The sequence below is a fragment of the Berghia stephanieae genome, chromosome 6, assembly GCF_034508935.2.
Source record: "Berghia stephanieae isolate SIO BIC M18660-M18661 chromosome 6, UCSD_Bste_1.3, whole genome shotgun sequence".
Taxonomy (NCBI): Eukaryota; Metazoa; Mollusca; class Gastropoda; order Nudibranchia; family Aeolidiidae; genus Berghia; species Berghia stephanieae.
This window is the reverse complement of record NC_088365.1, coordinates 19,868,844-19,875,745: the sequence shown is the minus strand read 5'-3', so window position 1 is coordinate 19,875,745 and position 6,902 is coordinate 19,868,844.

Below are 6,902 nucleotides of genomic sequence, written 5' to 3'. Positions count from 1 at the left end.
ATGTTTGTTAAGTTAATTTCTTTTAAAACTGGCTTTCAAGGGGGGGGGGGGGTTGACTTTGAGTGATAAATGTGCATAAAGTGGGTTAGATCATTGTATTTATACATATTTAATTATATCTATATATATTATAATAATATATAAAATGTATAAAATACATTTATGTAAATATATATAAATAATATGATCTAACCCAATTTTTGGCGCATAATTTATCCTTCAAAGAATATATATGTATATATATATATATTTATATACATTTTTTTTTTCGATTTTCAATCACGTGAACTTGTGAGAGTTAAGAAGAGGTTGTGATAAAATTAATATTCTTTGGGAGAGGGGGAGAGGGGGGGGGGGTAATGAAAATCAAGTCTCAGTGATTCTGGTTGAGATCTATAACTAAATAAAAACGTTTATCATAATGTTTGTATTGTAATGTAATGAAATGTGCAATCTATAATATATGGAGACCTACCTATTTGAAAATTTAATAATTCGTAGTTTTCATAAGAAAAGAAAACAAAAAAGCAACGGTCATATATTTATCCCAAGGAGGGCTTCAGTATAGCTGTCCTTGGTTTATCCTTATAAATGATCCATTTGTTCTCATCAAATTTGTATAACTGATCAGAGTCCTAAATATTGGAGCAATGGTGTCAAATTTTCATTTTTGATAAGTTTTATTGAAACTACGAGGGCTCTTTCAGAAATAACCGAAAAATGCCCATTGCTCAGCAACCAGTGGAGATTTTTAAATTCTGTAAACGACATGATATTCCTTATTTCCTTACGGATATTCCCAGAAATTATGAAGTGCATCATTTTGCACAATGAATTTCTAGACGATTTTAAAGATGGCAGCCCACCTTGAAACTTGGTCAAAGGAGGAAATCAGAGCTGTCATACGTTTTTTGAACGCCAAAAGTCTGAATCCTACCGAAATTCATAAAGAATTTCAGAGTGTATATGGTGAGCATGTTATAAGCCGTACACAAGTCTATCACTGGTGTAATTTGTTTAAAGCCGGCCATTCCGACTTGACAGACAGGGAAGGGAGAGGGCGTTCGATAACTGCGACGTCAGAAGACAATGTGAAGCGAGTTGATGAGCTTATTCGTCAAGACAGGAGGTTGAAACTTCATGAAATCGCAAGCAGTCTTGAAATTTCGGAAACTTCTGCCCATAGAATTGTATTTGATGAACTTGGCTACAGAAAAGTCAGCGCAAGATGGGTTCCTAAGCAATTGACAGACAATCATAAAGAACAAAGATTGGACATCTGCAGGGAACTTTTGAGAAGAAGCAAGAGCTCACGCAGGGTTCACGGGCACACTGCCAACGCCGGCGGAGACTTTCTAGGGTACGATGTGACTTTTCTTGACAGCATAGTCACCGGTGATGAGACTTGGTTGCACCATTGCACCCCAGAGACAAAGCAAGATTCGATGACATGGAAACATCCATCCTCACCTGTCGCGAAGAAATTCAAAGTCATGCGGTCAGCAAAGAAAATAATGGGAACTGTTTTCTGGGACAGCCGTGGTGTTATTCTGCCGAACTCTTGACAAGCTTAGGGAGGCCATTCGCAGAAAGCGCCCAGGGCAGTTGACCAACGGGGTCATTTTGCAACACAACGCTACACCTCACACAGCACGAGTGACGCAAGGTTGGCTAGAGAAATATGGATGGGATATTTTGCCACACCCACCACACAGTCCAGACCTCGCACCATCTGATTATCACCTCTTTGGGCCACTGAAACGTGAGCTGGCAGGAAAGCACTTTGATGTCGATGAAGAGCTTGTTGACCATGTGCGGAAATGGCTACAAAACCTTGACGGAAATTTCTTCCGAGAGGGTATCTATTCCATGGTGCGGCGTTGGCAGAAGTGTGTCGACAGACTTGGCTGTTACGGAGAGAAATGAAGGACGAGTCAAGGTATGAACACGTGCAAGAATTTTGTTGATAGCATAAAAAACGCGGATTTTACAGGCATTTTTCGGTTAATTATGAAAGAGTGCTCGTAAGATTCTCTTATGGAATTCTGCATATGGAGCCCAAATTCACAGTTCTACTAATTTTTCGTAGAAGGAGGCAGGTCTGTATATCTCCAATATCCATTTACAATGCTCAGTGGTGCTTTACAGTAGCAATCCACAAATCAATAAGAAGGGAAATCGCAGACACAAATAGTGGAAGAATACAGAAACTGCTGGTTGTTATCTCTTTAGACAGGAAACGTTATGGACTTTCATGTATTCCCAGTTCAACAAATTATGAATTCTTTTCCATAACTGATTCCTTTCATTTCTGTGTTTAAAAATAAAAAAACATTTTCCTTTTAAATATCTCTGTTGTGGTGAGAATCAGAAATGTAGGTTAGATTTGAGAATGTGTTATTGAAAAAGAAGTTTTTTTTTAGATATTTAGAAGAATAAAGTATGTCACAATTGGATTCAGTAGTCTGATGTCACGCCGCCCTGCAACAGCGGCCATCTTGGTTCTAAACAAAGAAAATCATTACTTTTAATTCTTCATGCTGGCTAGAACTTTCATATGGCTTGTGATCAGAATGTGTGAAAGTCAAAACATGATAACATTTATGTTTTTTTTTCCCCTCTGGATACGCTTTATGCTCGCCGCAGAAATATTTCATACGGGCGTCCGCCATTGTTCCGATAGTTCAGAGCCAGTGTTACTAAGTTACCATGCGTCATTAGGAAGGAAGTGACGTTACGACTGTTGAAGAGTATTAAAAGCTTCCATTCTAATAGGGGGGTTTTTTTGTCTTGTTTTTCTTTTCTTTTTCCTAACCATTTAGCATTGGTGACTCTTTCAATCATATCCTTTGTTCAATGCTGAATGAAAGTAATTTATAGGATAAATGCCCAGATGTGAGGACTTTGTGATTTGCAATTGTATCGTTCCGTTGGTAGTGGTAGCGCTTATATTTCAAATTCAAAATGTCTGTCTTAAGGGGATTATGTGAAAAGTATTCCACATTCTTTTTGGAATTTCGAGACATTAAAATTTTGTTTCCAGTCATTGATTCTCTGAAAGTTAAATCATGTGAGAAGAAATAAAATGTTTTGTATTTGTATTAGCAAACCAAAAGTCTCCTAATGCATGATTTTAAGTCCTGTAATGGGAGATTGAGTGAATTTAATTGAATATTGAAATAGTACTGAGCTCTTGCAAAAACCCTTTTTCAGTATAGTACAGTCTATATTTTTCACTGCCATTTGTACACAAAAAAAAAACATGTTCAAGACCCACCTTTATAATAATTTAATGAAATATTAACCAGAGACAGAGAGAGGTCTGGTGAATTGACCTTGCTCTAATGTAGTACATTATTAAACAGTACCAGAAAACTAAATGAGGAGAGAAGAGTGCTGGGTGGGGATCCTGACCTCCCATAGTGGGCAGGGAGGTACATGCTGTGTCTTCTATCCCACCATTCCCGTTTTCCAATTGTTTTCTGTCGTTGTCTTGGAGTGAGATTACTTGGTTTTGTCCTGACCCTGGCTGGAATTCCTTGGCTGGGAGGGAAACAGTCAAATGCATAGTTATTGTTTTGGGAGATGATATTTTTTTCCTTGTAAATCATCTCTCTGTTATGTATTATTATGTTTGTTATTTTTAATGTATAATGTAAGCATTTGAGTGTGTTCCTCTTTGTTGGATTTTGTGCTTGTGTCGGATGAGACTTATAGGTGATCTCAAACTAAGTACATTGATGGTTTGCTCTTGGAATCTGCATCTGATCCCTATTTGTTCCCAGTTCCCCTTTGTCTTCCTTTCTCTTGGGTGCTTTAATTGTAATTCTAGAACCTTTTTTTATCCCATTTCTTCCTTTTTACTGGCGCTGATATAACCTAAATGTGTTGCAAGCGCCGTAAAAGTCTTAAAAACAAAAACAAAAAACAGAGAAGAGTGACTGAAAAATGCCGTAAGTTCCGTTAAGCTTCTACAAATATTTTGTTTTTGGGATGGGGTAGCTAGGAGGATCTCCTTTTGACAATGATCAAGTACTTTTTCACATCTTGCTTAATTTGATAATTTTTTTTCTTCACTATCGTTAATGTTGTCGTATAACATATTTTTCGATTATCACCTAATCTGACATGGCGATTTAAAAAAAAAAAAATTCCCAAATTTTGCAAGCTAAAAACAGCAAAATTTGCTATTAATTTTCCTAAAAACCCATAATGAGTTCAGGAATGAGAAAGGTATTTATTTGTTTTTAAGGATTTCAAGGCGCTTGCAAACAAATCTAAGGAAGAAAATGAGAAAGTAAAAAAGAAACTACTCTTGATTAAATATCTTTCCCGTTTTACACGAGCTATCAAATTAAAAGAAGAAAAAAAATCTTTTTTTTTTTCTTGCCTTTTAAAAAAATTATTATTATTGGGTTTTTTTATTTTCTTTGCAAGATCTTTAAAATTTGTAAAGATTTGCATAAAATTGCAGATGCAAATCAGTGATATTTTGCAGCCGCACATGATGCAAAAAACTGCCATGCCAGCCTAATGCTTGCCTGAAGCTTTTGTTTGCATAATGTAAAGTAACTCCAAAAACTATTAATGGTAAAGAAAATGAAAGGGATTAAATGATGTCATGTAATATACTGTAAATAGAATCCAATTCAGCACTAAATAGCAGTTAGATCTTATGATGGCTTTAAGTTTAAGTGACTCCATTTCTATATTTAATTTTATGATATTAATTTGGAGATATATTTTAATGAGACTATAATATAAACACTTTCTCGGAGATATCTTTTAATGAGACTATAATATAAACACTTTCTCAAAATTTAGTTACTGGGTGGGGATCCTGACCTCCCATAGCGGGCAGGGAGGTACATACTGTGTCTTCTATCCCCTTATATGTTTTCCAACATGCTTTCTGTCTTTGTCTCGGAATGAGATTACTTGGTTTTGTCCTGGCACTGGCCGGAATCCTAGCTGGGAGGGAAACAGTCAAATGCATAGTTATTGTTTTGGGAGATGATATTTTTTTCCTTGTAAATCATCTCTCTGTTATGTATTATTATTTTTATTTTGAATGTATAATGTAAGCATTTGAGTGTGTTCCTCTTTGTTAGATTTTGTGCTTGTGTCTGGATGAGACTTGTAGGTGATTTCAAACTAAGTACATTGGTGGTGTGCTCTTGGAATCTACATCTGATCCCTATTTGTTCTCAGTTCCCCTGTCTTACTTTTTCTTGGGTGCTTTAATTGTAATTCTAGAACTTTTTACTATCCCATTTTCTTCCTTTTTACTGGCGCTGATATAACCTAAATGTGTTGCAAGCGCCGTAAAACCCTTAAAAACAAACAAACAAAATTTAGTTATTGATACTGCCATACGGATTAAAGTGAAACGCATCTCATTACCTTGGTCATGTATGATGTTGCAATAAAAGTTGGTAATCCTGCTACTACCTTATGATTCAATATGTAACCTATTCATTATTAGTTACGTACACACTTCCAATGAATTTGGAACAGGAAAAGTAGAAGGTTTTTGACTTTTCTTCCCTATTGCATTGTAATGTATATTATTTAAATATTGAAACAGCACTTGAATGTTGCTCACAGGGTGGTGTTGATGTATGGTATTGTACATAGTACTTTATTTTGTTCAATGCAAAAAACAATGAATGAGTTAAGATTGATGCCCCGCCCGATTTATTTGTCAAAGCCACATGTTGTGGATGTTTCAGGTCTGAGCATTTTCAGCGAAGAAGACAATAATTATCCTGGAGGGTTTATTTATCGAATTCATTGTCCAGGTTTTTTTTTTTGATAAAGAGAAAATTTGAAACATCTTCATCATCTATCTTTGTCAATTAAAATTTAACTTAAATTATTTTATTTCAATCAATTAAATTATTTTATATAATTAAATAATGTTTTTAATTTTTAGAAAACGATTTGATGGATTGATCATGCTTTTACATTTACATCATTAGCCAGATAGATATAACCTTTTATTCTCTCTCCAAAATAATCAAAGGAGGAACAAAATTGCAGCGCTTGACAACTACATAAATAAAACTGGGATCCAGTGTTGATAAATTGCAAGGCCAATACTCTAATATTAGAAATAAAAGAGAAAAAAATGTGCAGAAATTGTTCTTATAAATAATAATGTGAAGTTGAATGTAAGCTCCAATTTAAATACAAAAACAGATCAAATGAACGTTTCGGGTTTCCACTACCACATTATCTCATGCATCTGTGGTGTTTCATTCATCCTGTTTTGTTGATAAAGGGGAAACCGAAACGTTCATTTGATCTGTTTTTATAATTAAATTGAAGCTTACATTCAACTTCACATTATTATTTATTTCTTCGAGCTTTGAGCAGCAACATTTACATTACCCAGAAATTGTTCTTCAAATTTAATAATTTTTGGGGGTTTCTTTCTTCTAATTTTGCCAAAGTGCCTGCTGGACTGAACGCACTAAAATGGCTAAAGGCATCAATCGGTAATAATTTCTGAAATATATTATATACACATTGTTAAGTATTGTATTATAATAACTAATTTATCTTATTAAATGCTGTGACTATTGTAATCTACAAGTTATCTTTTAGTAAATCCTATTATTCTTTTTAACGAACTTGTTATGTTGAATGAATACAGTCGCCATTGTCATATCATCATGAACACAATTAAATGTGTCTTTGTTGATTTTTATTCTCGTGTTCTATCATAAATAAATGCAATGCCTGGGTGGGGTCTTTTGACCTCCCAGGGTGAGGTCTTTTGACCTCCCAGGGTGAGGTCTTTTGACGTGGGGTCTTTTGACCTCCCAAGGTGGGGTCTTTTGACCTCCCAGGGTGGGGTCTTTTGACCTCCCAAGATGGGACTTTTGACCTCCCAAGGT